The 16796-nt window shown below is 44.9% G+C and overlaps 1 long non-coding RNA gene across 2 annotated transcripts in view; it reads left to right on the top strand.

Annotated features, from left to right (window-relative positions):
- The window catches only part of LOC309871686, a 49553-nt gene that overhangs the window by 24405 nt on the left and 8352 nt on the right, over window positions 1-16796 (top strand). The window contains exon 2 of one of the 2 annotated variants that reach the window (XR_014315435.1): window positions 10043-10182. This is a non-coding gene — a long non-coding RNA (uncharacterized lncRNA). Of the gene's footprint in view, window positions 1-10042; window positions 10183-16796 lie in introns of those variants that run through there. The other variant, XR_014315436.1, reaches the window with a different exon arrangement.

The raw sequence follows: 16796 nt of genomic DNA, 5'->3' as shown, positions 1-16796 counted from the left end.
ACACACACACCCCAGGCACTACCACATTGGAGACCCACCGGTTTAGGGGAAACTTGGGCTCTGGAGGCAGCCTGCCTGGGCTCAAACCCCAGTCCTGTCCCTTGCAAGCTGTGAAGCCTGTTACTTATCTCCTTGTGCCTCAGTTTCCTTATCTGTAAAACAGACATCCTGAGACTGTCCTTCTGGGGAGTCTGTGAGGACAAAAGGGGCATGCACCTAGGACAGGCTGTGGCACGCGAGAGGACTGCGTGAGTGTGGTCACTGATGTGCATAGTGTCCCCCACCCCCGTGAGACACCTTCAGCAGGAGAGCCCCAGGCCGGCCTCCCGTGCTCCCCCCCTCTCCCCGCCACCATCCAACCACCCAGGGGTCTGGGCCTGGGAAACAGGGAGAGGAAAGGAGTGGCCCAAACTCATTGTTCAACCTGAGGAAGCGCCCAGGTTAAGTGCTTCCTGTGCCTTTTGTTTAAGGGGGAAAGTGAGCTGTGCTCTAACTCCCAGTGGACTCAGTCCCTCCGGGGTTGGTTTTCTTCCCAGAAGCGGTTCCAAACCCGCCTGCGTGTGTCTTTTTCCAGAGAGGGTAGACCGAGAAACCGTTTTAGCCACCCTTCCTCCTCTCCCGTCTCTGTTGTGCGCGTTCTCTCTCTCTCTCTCTCTCACACACACACACACACACACACACACAAGCTTATTTTCCCCAAAGCAAACCGCATCCCTCTACAGGACCCACTCAGCCCCTGCCCCAGTCTGGTCCGCATTTCTCTTTGGTGGAAATTAGAAGCCATACCCCACAAGGCTGGAATTTGGAATGCCCTCTGTTTCCTTCGTGTTTTTTTTTTTCCCCGATAAACACGGTTTTTGTTTTTTAACATTTCGACTCTCCTCATCAATGCTTTCTTTAATTATAAATATATATTTTAATATACACTTATATACATTTTAGGTATCATTTGTATTTATACACTATGTGTTTAGTTGTAGATGTTATTCATAAGCACTTTTATTTCTATTAATCACATATGTTATATTGATGTACTTAAGTATATAATATATTCCATGTTGTGTATCATCAATGTGTGGATAGAAATATGCACATTATGTGTAGTAAAAGCACTGATTCTCAATAGCGGCAATTTTTGCCTCCTCCCCCTAACCCTCCAGGACATTTGTCAATATCTGGAGTTTGTTTCAAATTTTTATTATTATTATTTTTTAAAGATTTTATTTATTTTTGACAGAGAGAGTGAGTGAGAGAGGGAACCAAGCACGGGGGGAGCTGGAGAGGGAGAAGCAGGCTCCACGCGGAGCAAGGAGCCCAACATGGGGCTCGATCCCAGGACGCCGGGATCACGACCCAAGCCGAAGGCAGATGCTCAACAAGTGAGTCACCCAGGCGCCCCTCTGGAGTTGGTTGTTTTCTTTTTTTAAGGATTTTATTTTTTAAGTAAGCCTTCCACCCAACATGGGGCTCAAACTCACAACCCCAAGATCAAGAGCCAGCCAGGCACCTTTTCTGGGTATATTTTAGATTGTTGTGACCTAAAGTCCTGCTGGCGTCTAGTGGGTAGAGACCAGAGATGCTACTAACCATCCTACAGTGCACAGCACAAGTCCCCAGCACAGATAATTCTCTGGCCCAAAACATTAATCCTCCCCAGATTGTGAAATCCTGATTTAAACAAACGAATATGCAGTCATTAAACCAATACATAGCACCGGCTCCGTGCTGACAGTTTTACATACGTCACGTCTTTCTCATCCTTTTTGCAACCCTTCTATCATTCCCATTTTGCAGATGAAGAAACTAAGGCAGGCAGAGTTACAGATCTTGCCCAAGCCCACACAGCTGGTTAAAGGCGGAGAGCCAGGATCGGGACCCGGCCTGTCTAAATCCAGGAGCCAAAGTCCTACCTACTGTACCATGAGGCCGTGGAAAGCTATCTTGCATAAATTGTTAGGCAGAAAAGGGCTGGCTCAGTTGGCAGAGCAGGAGACTCTTCATCTCGGAGTCATGAGTTCAAGTCTCATGATAGAACAGAGCTTACTTTTAAAAAGCGGGGGCACATTCAGGGCACCTGGGTGTCTCAGTTGGTTAAACATCTGCCTTGGGCTTAGGTCATGAACCCAGGGTCCTGGATTCAAGGCCCAAGCAGGGAATCTGCTTCTCCCTCTTACCCTCGCAGACTCTCTCTTTCCCCCAAATAAATAAATAAGCAAATCTTGGGGCGCCTGGGTGGCTCAGTCATTAAGTGTCTGCCTTCTGCTCGATCCCAGGACCCCCACACTGGGCTCTTTGCTCAGCAGGAAGCCTGCTTCTCCCTCTCTCACTCCCCCGGCTTGTGTTCCCTCTCTCGCTGTCTCTCTCTCTCTCTCTATCAAATAAATAAATAAAATCTTCAAAAATAAATAAGTAAAATATTTTTAAAAGGGGAGGCAAATATGACAAGTTAATAAACCTGGTTCCATTTCTAGAAAAGAATTTGTGTCTACATTATAAAGAGCTCAAGTCAGAAGAATGTGCCTCATGCTTTAGCCTGTGGTCCTCTGTGGGCGGCACCAGTTTCAGGCAGGTTCTTAGATACACACACACACACACACACACACACACACACACACACGTACGCACACCCCCGTAGTCTCCCATGGTAACATCTCACTGATATTGTACATTTCTTCCATAGTTACTTACTATATCCTACAGTTTTATACAGCCTCGTGTGCTTATTTGATGACTGGCTTTCGTCCTCACTATACCATTGCCTTCTTGGAAGCTACTTCTATGCCCATTTCTTCCCCTCTGCTGAATTCTCACATTAGCTAGAGCCCAGCATGTAAAGAGCCCTCAGTAACTATTTGCCAGGGGGATGGCTGAGGTGAGATTATGGGAAACCTTCCCATCCCATGAGATGGACACAATAATGCTTGAATTGGCTCATCAAATGCATTCCCTTTGAGGTCAGAAGCAAACGATATCTATGTTTCTACACACAAACTGTGGTCCATCCATCCGATGAAATATGGTGCAGCCTATGGAAATAAGGTTGTAGGTAAAGATTTAATGCATGAGGGGCACCTGGGTGGCTCAGTAGGTTAAAGCCTCTGCCTTCAGCTCAGGTCATGATCCCAGGGTCCTGGGATCGAGCCCCGCATCAGGCTCTTTGCTCAGCAGGGAGCCTGCTTCCTCTCTCTCTCTGCCTGCCTCTCTGCCTACTTGTGATCTCTGTCTGTCAAATAAATAAAATCTTAAAAAAAAAAAGATTTAATGCATGGAATGCATGTGATCACATTGGCGGGGAGACAGGGCTGGAAAAGTGGTGGGAAGGAAGGGCTGCGTGGTTCTGCTTGTGTGTGGCCGTGGGCAGATGTACAGGAAACAAGCTAGGAGATGTGATTTCTTCTGGGGCAGTGGGATTACAGGTAATTTTTGCTGTCCCTTTTCTCTCTTTTTTTTTTTTTTGTTATTTTTTCTGGATTTGCTGCAATGGGCATGTAATTAATTTTGTAATGCAGTCAATTTTGTAAGATGACACATACACTCCAAAGAAGCATCACACTATGCAAAATTACACAACTAAAACCATGGGGCTTATAGAAGAAGTTCATCGGTGACACAGTAAAAAAAGATAGGAACCTAATATAAAGATGGATGCACAGTTTTACAACAAATTGATAAAAAGTATATAAATATTACAAAAATAGCCCTTTACCTTGGGGGAAAAGAAACAACCTCAGATTTGTGGGAGTGGGTGTTAGCTGGGAGCTGTTGTTAAGTGTGGAAGGAGGCTCACCTGATTTTGGACAAAAGAGGTAACACTGGCGTTGGACGGGTGTGGACAGGGACATACGCAGTGAATGTAAGGAGCGCGTGGGTATTTGGATATGCGCGTGCGCATTTTGCGTATCCCCCGCCCCCGAGTCTTTCACCTGGGTGCACTTTGGGGTATTCACGTTGTGTTGCTTGCCGACGAAATTGCACCTAAGCCAATGCGAGATGCGTGTTACGCTTGAATCACATCCTCATAGATCGGTCGCATTGGAACAAATTTCTGTTTTTAAAACAAGTGCTACATCACGGCTGACTGTATGGGGCAGGGAACGTTTCAAATTATTGAGGGTAGAAATATTTCTAGCTTATATTTTGCTTACTTTTGCACTTTTCCGACCAGTTACCACTCGTGTTTTATAGGAAGTCAGTAGACAGGTTACAGACTTTTAAAAGTGTTGATAGCAGACAACTATGGAGCACCTCCTATGGGTTTTTTAAATGCATGATCCTTTTTTCTTTTTAAAACTTGAATTCACCACCCATGGGCTTGAACTCACCAACCCTAGATCAAGACCTGAGCTGAGACCGAGAATATCACACTTAACCTCTGAAGCTACCCAGGCGCCCCTAAAGGGCATGATCTTATTTAATCCTCTCCCAGACTCTTGAGGCACAGAGAGGTGAAGTGTCTTGCCCAAAGTCACACAGCTGTGACGTATCAGCACTGAATTTCACACTCAGGTCTTCCCTGACCCAGGATTATGCCCACACTCATTATTCTGTATTACATTTGAGTGGGACATGACACTGCTAGTGCTACCAGAAGTAGAACAAGCTACAGGAGACACAACATTAAGGATGACGTACCTGCTGGGGGCTTGGCTTGAATATGAAGGGTACATTCCTGCCAGGAATACCAGCTAACATGAGACCATCACTACAACCCTGAGAAGCATATCCAGTTCTACCCACAAATTCTTCTTTGTTGGACCAGAAAACCATCAAGATTTAGGGACCAGAAGAGACCACTGGCACCCCACGTGGCTGGTCAGAGCAGTACTTAACCTTCCAGCAGGCTTGAGTACTATGCACTCTAGAGCACATCTCAGTTCTCCTGGTTCCGGGACACACCAAGTGCTCAGATCTTCTCAAACCCCATTTGGCATCGCGTTGAGAGCATAGGTTCTTGGGGCACCTGGGTGGCTCAGTGGGTTAAGCCTCTGCCTTCCGCTCAGGTCATGATCTCAGGGTCCTGGGATCCAGCCCAGTGTCAGTGTAGGGCTCTCTGCTTGGTGGGGAGTCTGCTTCTCCCTCTCCTGCTGCCCCTCCCCCGCTTCTTCTCTCTCTCTCTCTCTCTCTCTCTCTCTCTCCCTCCCTCCCAAATAAATAAAAATCTTTAAAAAGAAATAGAGGATAATCGTTGAGTTGTGCAGATGCCACAGGTAACCCACATACAGGATCAGATCAGGTGAGTAGTGAGTGCCTAATAAATGTCAGCGAATGAAATGATAATTGCCATTCACGGTGACCCGATATTGCTCGTAAATACAATTTTCTGATCAGGAATAAAATTTCAACTAGCCGGATGCCATTATGTCTCAATTTTTAGTACACACTAGCAGAAAATAGATCCAGCCAGGGTTCTCCAAACTTCAGATCATGCCCCCAGCTGTGAGGACATTTTTACCCTACTCCCCCAATATGGGATGCTTACTTAAGTCACAGCCTCTGCATAGTTAGAGCTCCGCCCCTCCCCACACTGTAATACCTCTCAAGGCACTCGGAGTAGGAGCCCAAGGGCTTAGGGCAGCCACAGGAGCCTGCTCTAGGTGAGCTAGCTTCCAGTGACTTCCCTGACTTCACCTCCAAATCCATTCTGCAAAGCCCCACCCCCAACCCCGGCTTCCCTTCTTCTTTGCACACCTCAGTCATGCTCTTCCCTGTAGCCCTCGGGGCTGGCCCCTTCCTCTGCCCCGGGAGGCTCTTGCCCCAGATCTCTGCAAGGCTTATTCCCTCACCTCTCTCAAAACCGTGCAGAGATGTGACCTTGCCAGTGAGGCCCCGCCCTGACCACCGATGTGAAATTGCAACCCCCCCCCCCAACTCCTGTCTCATTCCTCTTTCCTGCTTAAACATTTATACCTTCTCATACACGGTGTAAGTTAACACCCACATTTAGTATTTATCGTCTTTGCTCCCTGCTAAGATGTAAGCTCCACGAGGCCAGGGAATTGATTCTGTCACCAATGTAGCTCCGCCCACAGGGCGGGGCCTGCCGCGTAGCAGGTGCTCAGTGAATGTTCCCGGCATTAAAACATTGAATGAGCTCCTGAATGAAAACTAAGCGTTTCCTTTATCCACGTACAGCTATAGGTTACATCCAGAAAGACAGCTTTGTTTTGGTAGAAACTTCTAGTCGTCCTTCAAGATCCATCTCTCTTTCTTCCACCCAGAGGGGAAAAGACTGTGTTGCGTAGCCTCCTTTGTAGTTGAGGTAAAGGCATGTGACTAAGTTCTGGCCAACAGGATGGAGACAGAAGTGTCAAGAGTCAGGGGGGTCGCTCTCCTCTTTCTGAGTCCCCTGCTGCCCGGAACTGGGATGCTGCCAGTCAGGCAGTGAAGTCAGCAGAACACGGAGGCAAAGAGAGGGTGGTTGGGGCCAAGGATTTCATCGCAGCCCTAGACCACCTACCTAGCTTTTAATGGAAAGAAAATAAACTTCTCTCTTGTCCGAGGCACTGTTTTTAGGGTTTTCTGTATCCCTCTCAGCTGCAAGTGCATAACACACCTTCTTAAACTTGGCGTAAAAATTAAGTTTCTGTTAAACTTCACTGTGCAATTTGGCAAGCTTTCCCCCAAACCCCATCCAGCATAGCAAGTCTCCGCAAGCTGCTTTCCATCCCTGAGCCTCTAATTTCTAATATTCCCAGAATCTGAGTCATGCATACTCCCTGTGTTGTTACACATAATATATTATTGTGACTTTAATCAAGGACATGTTTTTTTCACTTGATATATTAGTGACCTTCCTTCTGGATCATCAGAAACGGCCAAGAATGTTATCGAGTATTGCAACACGTTATCTGTTCTTTCCTCTGGGGACCCGTATAAAATCAGAAGCTAGATCTAGAGAGATACTGGCCCTTGCTTTCATTAGTTTCAGCATTTCTTTTCAAAAGGAATCCGTCTCCAAAGGCAGAGGAAGGAAATAAATACTATTGGCTGGGCTTTGCTACTGAAGCGATATAATTTACATAACAGCAAAATTACAACCTAGAATCCTAAGTAGCAATTATAATGTAAAAAAAAAAAAACAAGACAAAATTTTACTCTTAAACCAACAGCAAAAATAAAGAGTGGAAAATGTTGGTAAACTTCACCTGACATTTAAATAGTTATTTAAACTCAATTGCTCAGGGCGGGGGGTGGGGGCGGGGGCGGGGTGGCGGGGAGGGGGACTACCAGGCATTCTCTGGTCCTAAAATTGAAATAGAGAAGAACTCTCACAGACAGTAAATTCAATTCTGTAAGCCCCAAAGTGGGAGACTAGATATGGAAAGGGCCCCAAAACTCATAGGGATGAGATTGCAAATAAACTTTCTAAGCCTAATAATAGATACATTGTTCCCCCCAAACAAACAAGCTAATGAGGAATTCTCATTTTGTGCTTGAAAACAGTCCTGATTTTATTCTCTTAGACACACTCCGTGAGGTTTTATGACCCTCCCCTCTGTCCTATGGGAAATATGGTTCACTCACGAATCATATTTTATTTTACTTTTAAAGATTTTATTTTTAAGTAATCTCTACACCCAGCCTGGGACTCAAACTCACAATTCTAAAATGGAGTCGCCCACCCCACCAACTGAGCCAGCCAGGAGCCCCATGAAGCATATTTTAATTGTAGATAAATTATTGGTAAGCAAATTTTGGTCTTAAAAAAGTAAAAATTAAAAAAGAAAAAAGTGGGGTGCCTGGGTGGCTCAGTGCCTTTGGCTCAGGTCATGATCCCCGTCCTTGGGTCAAGCCCTGCATCGGGCTCTCTGCTGGGCAGGGAGCCTGCTCCCCCGCCCCCCTGCCTGCTTCTCTGCCTACTTGTGATGTCTCTCTCTCTCTCTGTCAAATAAGTAAAATATTTTAAAAAAATAAGAAAGAAAAAAGTAAACTTGTTCTTCAATACACAAATATAAGTCTTGACTGATTTGGGGATCTATGTAATGCCCATCACCATGGAATGTGCTTTGAGAAACTTCAACAATGTTAGCTTTCCCCAAGTGAAGAATGGGCCCAAGGGACTGGCCCAGAGATGATTTTAATTTCTATGCTGGATAATTTCAGTGACATGTGGACATGGCGTTCACGAATGAGAGGGTTCACCTTCTGTCTGTCTGACTACATTAAGGAGAAAGTCTGTGTTTGGTGCTAATACATCCTTCACAGGATTCACACTTAGTGATACCCCCTGGTTAACAAAGAGGCAGCAGGTCTCAGGGGCAGAGAGCCCTTAGCAGGTTAGAGCACTACCTAACCACAGTGTAATGATCTTTAATGTATTTGTACCATTAGCTTTCCTTTATCATAAGTGATACTGAGTTCGCCGTTCTTGGTGAGATATACAAAATTTCCTTTTAAAATATACTTGGGGGGGGGGCACCTGGGTGGCTCAGTAGGTTAAAGCCTCTGCTTTCGGCTCAGGTCATGGTCCCAGGGTCCTGGGATCAGCCCCTCATCGGGTTCTCTGCTCAGCAGGGAGCCTGCTTCCTCCTCTCTCTGCCTGCCTCTCTGTCTACTTGTGATCTATCTGTCAAATAAATAAATAAAATCTTTTAAAAAATAAATAAATAAAATAAACTTGTGGGGACACCTGGGTGGCTCAGTGGGGTAAAGCCTCTGCCTTCAGCTCAGGTCATCATCCCAGGATCCTGGGATCGAGCCCCTCATAGGACCCTCTGCTCAGTAGGGAGCCTGCTTCCTCCTCTCTCTCTGCCTGCCTCTCTGCCTGCTTGTGATCTCTGTCAATTAAATAAGTAAAATCTTTTAAAAATAAAATAAAATAAATTTGTGTTAAGTAAAAGAACATGAGTTAAATTATTATATGTATGTTAAGTAAAATATAAAATATTAAGTGAAACAGCTATTCAGACAAGTTACCAGCTGTTATTGTTGGCATCCGTTACAGAGGTGCCCAGTGGGAAATACTGGATTGGAGGTCCTTCCCCTCGAATTGTTTTCTGCCTTTTTACATCTTTTAGTAGAGAGCTCCAGAATCATGGTCCACGAACTATGGCCCACTGCCTGTTTTATATGACATACAAGTTAAGCATGGTTTTTCCATTTTTAAAAAATTCTATTTATTTATTTATTTATTTATTGTTTTTCCATTTCTTAAAAGATTTTCATTTATTTATTTGTCAGAGAGAGAGGACAGAAGCACAGCGAGCTGCAGGCAGAACAGGCAGAGGCAGAGGGAGAAGCAGGCTCCCTGCCGAGCAAGGAGACAGATGTGGGACTCGATCCCAGGACCCTGGGGTCACGACTGGAGCCAAAGGCAGAGGCTTCACCTACGGAGCCACCCAGGAATCCCTGGTTTTTCCACTTTTAAATGGTTGGGAAAAATCAAAAGAAGAATAATAGTGGGGCGCCTGGGTGCCACAGCTGGTTGGGCCTCAGATTCTTGGCCTTGGCTCAGGTTGTGGTCTCAGGGTTGAGAGATCAGGCCCCACGTCGGACTCCAAGCTGAGCGTGGAGTCTGCTTGGGGTTCTCTCTCTCCCTCTCCCTCTGCCCCTCCTTGCTTTTGGTCATCCGCTCTCTCTCTCAAATAAATAAATCTTTTTTAAAAAGAAGAATACTTCATGACACATGAGAATCATAGAAAATTTAAATTTCAGGGTCCATAAACACATTTTTTCTTTTCTTTAAATATTTTATTTTTAAATAATCTCTATACTAACGTAAGGCTCGAACTCACAACCCTGAGATCAAGAGTTGTATCCTCTGCCAGCGGAGCCAGCCAGGCGCCCCTAAACCCATTTTTATTGGCACACAGCCACCCACGTTGTTTATGCCTTATGTTTTCTCAACATAAGGGCAGAGTTGAGACCCAAACAGTGCAAAGAGACTGCCAATGGGCACGTATCCAACTATTGGCAAAGCTGTGTTTTTTTCCCACCTGTTGTGATGCACCCAGGAAAGGAAAACGCCTTGCATACCCATAAGATTATTAGCATATTGGGGTTTTTGGTGTTGTTGTTTTTTTTTTTTTTTTTTTTTTTTCAGATTTTGTACTTTGCAAAAATGCTTTTCTATTCATGGTTCATCCACCAATGAGCTCTCAGCCTCTTGCTTCTAAAGAGGGGAAGATGTGAGGGAGTAGGATGAGGAGCCATTCTGAGTAGCTGAATGCATTGAATGACATGGTAAGTATTTTGTTTTTATGTTTTTATTTAGTCTCCTGTAAAGGGAGTACATGTTCATAGAAGAAAATTAGAAAAATAGAGGAAAGAAACTAGAAAAATCACCTGAAATCCTACTACTCAACTGTTTAACAACTGTTAAGATTTTAATGCACATACGTTTAAGTATTCATTTAAGCCATAACCCATGATTAGACTGAAAACAGAGGCATTAGGAGATCAGAGTTCTCTGTGAACGCTGATGAACATGAATGTTTTTACCTCGAAGTTTAGAGTATGTAAGCTCAACTCAGGATGCCGACTGATAAGTATAAAAGCACAAAATCTTTTATGGTTTAGTTCAGTTGGATGGTGAGGTCTTTAATCATGTGGTCTGATAAGCTCACATGGTTTTAACTTTCATGTCACCTGGTTGGTGAAATGCACGCTCACATAAAAAGATAACATTCTGTTTACCGGGATTAATTACTGAGACTTTCCTCTCCTGACCTAACTTTTAGGTAGTACTTTTATTTGCATAATTAAAAGGTTACTTATAAGCTGGAAAAACAGGTTCGATTTAGTTCCGAAGTGTAACTACTGGTTACTTAGAAAACATTCCTCTTGCTTCCCGTGTGGGGTAATACTTGTGAAACCCGTAGCACCGGTTAGATTTCTTTGAAAATACACACATGGTAAGGTTAAGCTGGTTATAATTGTGGAAGAAAAAAAGGTACTATTAAAAAAATGTGGAGGCTGTGGGATGTGAGCATAATTTTAAATTTCTAGTTAAGGCTGTATTGTCTTAAACAATGAACAAACTTTTCTGAAAGTGAAATATGTAGATGTACAATTTTAAATAATAAAATGACCTAAGCTAGGGGACGAACAAGGATGTAATTTTCGATTTTTAAGAAATTATAATAGAAAACTAGGGCTCTGTTCTGGCTAAAATGGAAGCGCATGTGACCCTTGATCTCGGGGTCGTGAGTTCAAACCCCACATTCGGCGTAGAGATGACTTAATCAATCAATAAAAACTTTTTAAAAATTATAGAAAACTGGCAGCATAGCCTATTGAATTTTACTGTATATGAAACAATTCTGATTTTGTGTTTTTATTTATAGTCTTTCTTAATTTCTGTTAATCTTATGGGGGGTATTTCTAATGTTATATAAGATACATAACATTTTTATATATACATACAAATATATTTTTCTATTTCTACAAAATGTAGATCATATTTTATCAATTACCATTTTATTATAATCACTTTCCCATGCTGCTGCAAATTTTCTTCATGCTCATTTGCACAAGGTGAATATGATTTTACTTAATATCAAATGTACCCAAGCTCATTTAATTATTATTGCATTGTTAGACATTGAGGTTTCTTTACATCTGGGGTAGACCGTAAGGAAATACAGTCTTTAAAAAAATATAAAGTCTATAGAAATGCTTACAACAAGAGTCAAAATGTACCTATCTGCAGGCGATAAGGGGTAACAGTGGGGGGCATGTAGATTTCTACTTAATAAATAGGTATTCATTCCCGTATCTTTGGGCTTTTGCATCACTCAATGAGGAACTGCTCTCTCTCTCTCCTAATAATGACAAATCCTACCAAAATTCACTCTCATTTTCAACACTGACTTCAGATCTCCAGGACATTTCAATCAGTACATCATTCTTTTTGTTGCTGTTTATAATAATGGTTATTGAGTACCCAGTATGGACTTTATATTTGTCATCTAATCCAAGGGTCAGCAGACTTCGGGAAGAGTAAATACTGTAAGTTTTGCAAGCCATACAGTGTGTGTGGCAACTGCTTGATCTGCCACCAGCGCGAAAGCGACCACAGGCAACGTGTAAAGGATTGGGTGGGCTCTGTGCCAGCAAGACTTAACGGACACTGGAACTTGGATTTCATATAATTTTCGTGTGTTATGAAATACTGTTCTTCTTTTGATTCTTTTTTCCCCATCCATTTAAAGATGCAAAAACCATTCTTAGCTCACAGCTGTATGAAAACAGATGTGGAGCATACTTGGCCCAAGGACCACAGTTTGTCCGAGCCTGTTCTAACCTAATCTCACCAGAGCTACAAGTAGGAATTCTTCTACAGCATTTTGCGGAAACTGAAGCTCAGAAAGTTTAAATAACTTGCCCAAGATCACACGGCCAGGGAGTGACCAGGCCAGGATTTAAACCCAGCCCGCTGGAACACCTGGCTGGCTCAGCTGGAGGGGCGTGCAACTCTTGATCTTGGGGTCGTCAGTTCGAGCCCCACATTGGGTGTAGACATTACTTAAAAATACAAATCTCTGGGGCACCTGGGTGGCTCAGTCAGTTAAGTGTCGGCTCAGATCATGATCTCTGGGTGCTGGGATCAAGTCCCACATCAGGTTCCCTGCTCAGCAAGGAGTCTGCTTCTCCCTCTCCCCTTCTGCCACTTCCCATGCACTCTCTCTCTCTCTCAAATAAATAAATAAAATCTTGAAAACAATTTTTTTCATCTTAAAAAAAAAAAAATCTAAGCTCAGCTCACTGACAGCCGTGCTCATGCATTATCAGAGCTGGGTGGTCAGGAACAATCATGTGACTTCTCTAACCCTTAGTCTTCTCCTCTGCAAAACGGGAATCAAGAAACCAGTACCTTTCCATCAAGCTGCCCTGAAAATTGGATGCAACAAAGCATGTTCTTGGCAATATGAAGAGGTAAAAAAAATGAAACCAGCTATTATTATCTTATGTTACAATTCCTTCTCTAGAGAGAGGTAGTTTAGAACAGTGGCTAAAAGTGCAGACTCGGGAATTAAACTGGGTTTAAATCCTGTCTTTGCCAGGACCTTAAACAATGTATGAGTTAACTCTATTTTATTTTATTTTATTTTTTAAATTCTGAGATGAGAGTATGTTGTTACATCTTCTCTTCCTGCACTTCAGGGAACAGGTCACAATGGCAGGACCTGCTTAACGCAGTAATGACCCTGTGCACACGGACATGAGCTCCAAAATGGTTGTGAATGTATGAATGAATGAATGAAGAAACAATACACGGAGCCAAAATCAGAATTTGAAGGTGATTTTCTTGACACCTGCTACCAAAAAGCCATCTTTGTCTCTTCTTTATAATACATTCATTTCGTCCTCCAAGTAGTGATGGTGAAAATAGACGTCATCCTGGTGGGTCCTAACTGATGTCTGATAAATGCGCAGAGGTAGAGCTCCCATGTCCTAGAGGATCGTGTAGGCCCAGCTACACAGAAACACACTTTCTGAGTTAGAACCGGAAGAAACTGGACAGACGACCTCTTTGGGCGGTTCCCCCAGAATTTCAGGTGTCTTAGATCATTAGAATTTCCCAAGAAAATATGTTTTGTAAGATATGGAATTTCCAGCTGCTTATTGTACAAGCCAAAAGGATGTTGAATCAAAAGAGTGGCATCTGTCTGGGGCACCTGGGTGGCCCAGTCAGTTGAGCGTGTGACTCTTGATTTCGGCTCAGGTCATGATCTCAGGGTTGTGAGTTTGAGCCCCACGTGGAGCTCTGCACTGGGTGTGGAGCCTGCCCGAGTTTCTCTCCCTCTCCCTTTGCCCCTCCCCCTCAACTCTTAAAAAGAAAAAAGAGTTGCATCTATCAACACCATCATTCCGTTTAAAAACAGATATTGTAGAGAGGCCTGGTGGCTCAGTTGGTCTGCCTTTGGCTCAGGTCATGATCCGGGGGTCCTGGGATCGAGCCATGCATTGGACTCCTTGCTCCATGGGGAGCCTGCTTCTCCCTCTGCCTGCCGCTCCCCCTGCTTGTGCTCGCTCTCTCTCCAATAAATAAAATCTTTTTAAAAATGGGTATTGTGGGGCGCCTGGGTGGCTCAGTGGGTTAAAGCCTCTGCCTTCGCTCAGGTCATGATCTCAGGATCCTGGGATTGGGCCCAGCATCGGGCTCTCTGCTCAGCGGCGAGCCTGCTTCCTCCTCTCTCTCTGCCTGCCTCTCTGCCTACTTGTGATCGCTCTCTGTGTGTCAAATAAATAAATAGAATCTTTAAAGAAATAACAAAATAAAAATGGGTATTGTAACACCAAAAATGACAGGGGAAAAGGCAATATCAAGATAAACTGAATAAATATAAATACTGTATTTTGTAAAGACCAGAGCCAAAATCTCAAACACCAGGGCTGCCAGCCCCTAGCTCTGCGGCTTTGGGGAAATCAGTTCACTTCTCTTAGCCTCAGTTTACTTGTCTGTGAAACAGGAAGACTACGACGAGTAGACCTGTCTAGAGGCCAGCTATGAAAATTTAGGAAGACATTGCTTGTAAAAGCACTTTCGCCCAGTAGACATCAGCGTTTCTCAATCTCAGCACCAATGACACCCTGGGTGGTGTGATTCTCTGTTGTGGGCTGTCATGTGCCCCACCGGGTGTCCCGTGTGACCCCCGGGCTTACAGCATCCCTGGCCTCCACCCACGAGGCCCTCCTTCCTGCTCGCCCGGCTGTGAAAACCAAAAATGTCTGCAGCCATGGCCAGGATTCCCCGGGGAGTCAAGTACCCAGGATGGTTGTGGATCCCTGGGCCCCCTGCTCTCCCCCGACGCCCTGCGCACACATCGGCCCACGTTCGTGGCACGTTCGTGGCCTCGCACCGAGAACCGCTGCGCTCCTAACCTAGAGTGTTGCCACGAGGAACAGCGCCCAGAGCATTCGCCTGGGGGCCTTGCCTCCATCCGTGTCGTCGGCGGCCGCACAAAGGACCACAAACCAGACGGTGCAAAGCCACGGCGATTTACGCTCTCAGAGTTCTGGGACAGAAGCCCCAATCGGGGTGGACGCAGGGGGAGGCTCCCGCCACGGGCTCGAGGGGAGACTCCTTCCCGCCTCTTCCTGCCCCGACGCAGCCGTCGGACCTCCGCCGCAGTCCTCTCACCGGTGGTCTGCATCTCTGCATCTCCGCCTTCTCTTTCTTTTTTTTTAGGATTTTATTTTTACATCATCTCTACACCCCCTGTGGAGCTTGAACTCACGAGTCTGAGGTGGAGAGCACAATCTCTACCAGCTGAGCCAGCCAGGAAGCCCCGACTTCGCTTCTCTTAAGGACTTTTGTCCTCACATCTAGGGCCCATCCAGATAATCGAGGATCATCTCATCTCGAGACCCTTCACTTCACTCTGTGTGCTAAGATCTTTTTTCCTAATAAGGTCACACGGACAGGTTCCGGGGGCTTAGGACTTGGACCTATCTTTTGGGGGAATCACAATTTAACCCTCTACAGTTTTATAGCTTATGAGTAGTAGGGCCAGAACTAAGGCTTAAGTGTTCAGACTCCAGTATTATTAATGAGCCTCTCTAAATTTATTTTTTTTTTCCTTAAGATTTTATTTATTTGAGAGAGAAAGAGAGCATGAGTGGGGGAGGGGTGTGGCAGAGGGAGAGGGAGAGTCGGACTCCCCACTGAGCAGGGAGCCCAACTCGGGCTCGATCCCAGGACCCTGAGATCATGACCTGCGCAGAAGGCAGACGCTTCACCGACTGAACCAGCCAGGCGCCCCTAACCTCTCTAAATCTCAACATCCTCATCTGTAAAATGGACCTAACTCAGGGGTCCACCTCATTGGGTTGCTAGGTTCATCGCAACCCAGTGTGTGATTCCAGTTTTATACACCAAAGTCCTCTACACAATGCCTGGCTTAGAGCAGATGTTCTGGAAATGTCAGCTGTTGCTCTCCTGATCACCACCACCCACCTCCCGACCATCAGCTCCTCTCCGAAACTAAACCAACATCACGTCTCTTGGGAAGGATTGCCTTAAGCCACTAACCGGATACTAACACAACCCAGTTCAGTTCTCTGTCGTGTAGTATTACTTCTCCCCCAGTACGGTGGTGTGGACTGTGGGGCCATAGCCCATCTTGGAAAGAGAACTAGTGAGTCATGACAGATGCGACCCAGCGTGCTTTTCTCTTCGTTGCCTGGAAACCAGTCAGAAAGGTGGCATTTCTTTTTCTCACATTTAAACTCTCCACTCCTGACATCAGTGTTCAGCTGATTTTAAACAGGCAGGATGGTCTTGGGAGGAATTTTAACCTGGAAGAAAAGGTGTTCTGTACAACTCTCACCTTCTAGAAACTTCTAACTGGGAGCAATTTACATACAAATTGATTTCATGCTCTTTTCTTTGTCAAGCTTACGGCTCTTTAAATTTATCTCTTTCCATCTTTAGCAACCCCCATTGAGTTAATAGTTAAAATACACCTCGCTTGTCTCACTAGTTGAACTCTCTGCAATTGGACATCTGCACCACCCGGCATATTTTTGTTATGGAACAATTCCGCCTGGCAGGTTAGCGTCTCACCTTATCTCACTGACGGCAGCAAGGCAACTGTAAAGCCTGAAATGGGAAGACAGGGGAGAGTCTAGGGACTTCTCAAGTGAGTGGCTATTGTCCAGCGTCACAAATGATGTTTTCCGGAAACAGTACTGTGGCTGAAGTTCTTACCTACCCCCTGCCTTTTCCCTTTTCTTGCTTGCTATCAGATCGAGAGTTTTATTCAGGCATCGGGAGGTGGATACTCAAGGAAAGTAAGCCTCCACAACGTTTACAGCCATCCATCAAGCCCTTTTGCCAGAGATAGTTCTAG

Source organism: Mustela nivalis, assembly GCF_964662115.1.
Source record: "Mustela nivalis genome assembly, chromosome: 8".
NCBI lineage: Eukaryota > Metazoa > Chordata > Mammalia > Carnivora > Mustelidae > Mustela > Mustela nivalis.
This window is presented reverse-complemented; position numbering and strand designations above follow the sequence as displayed.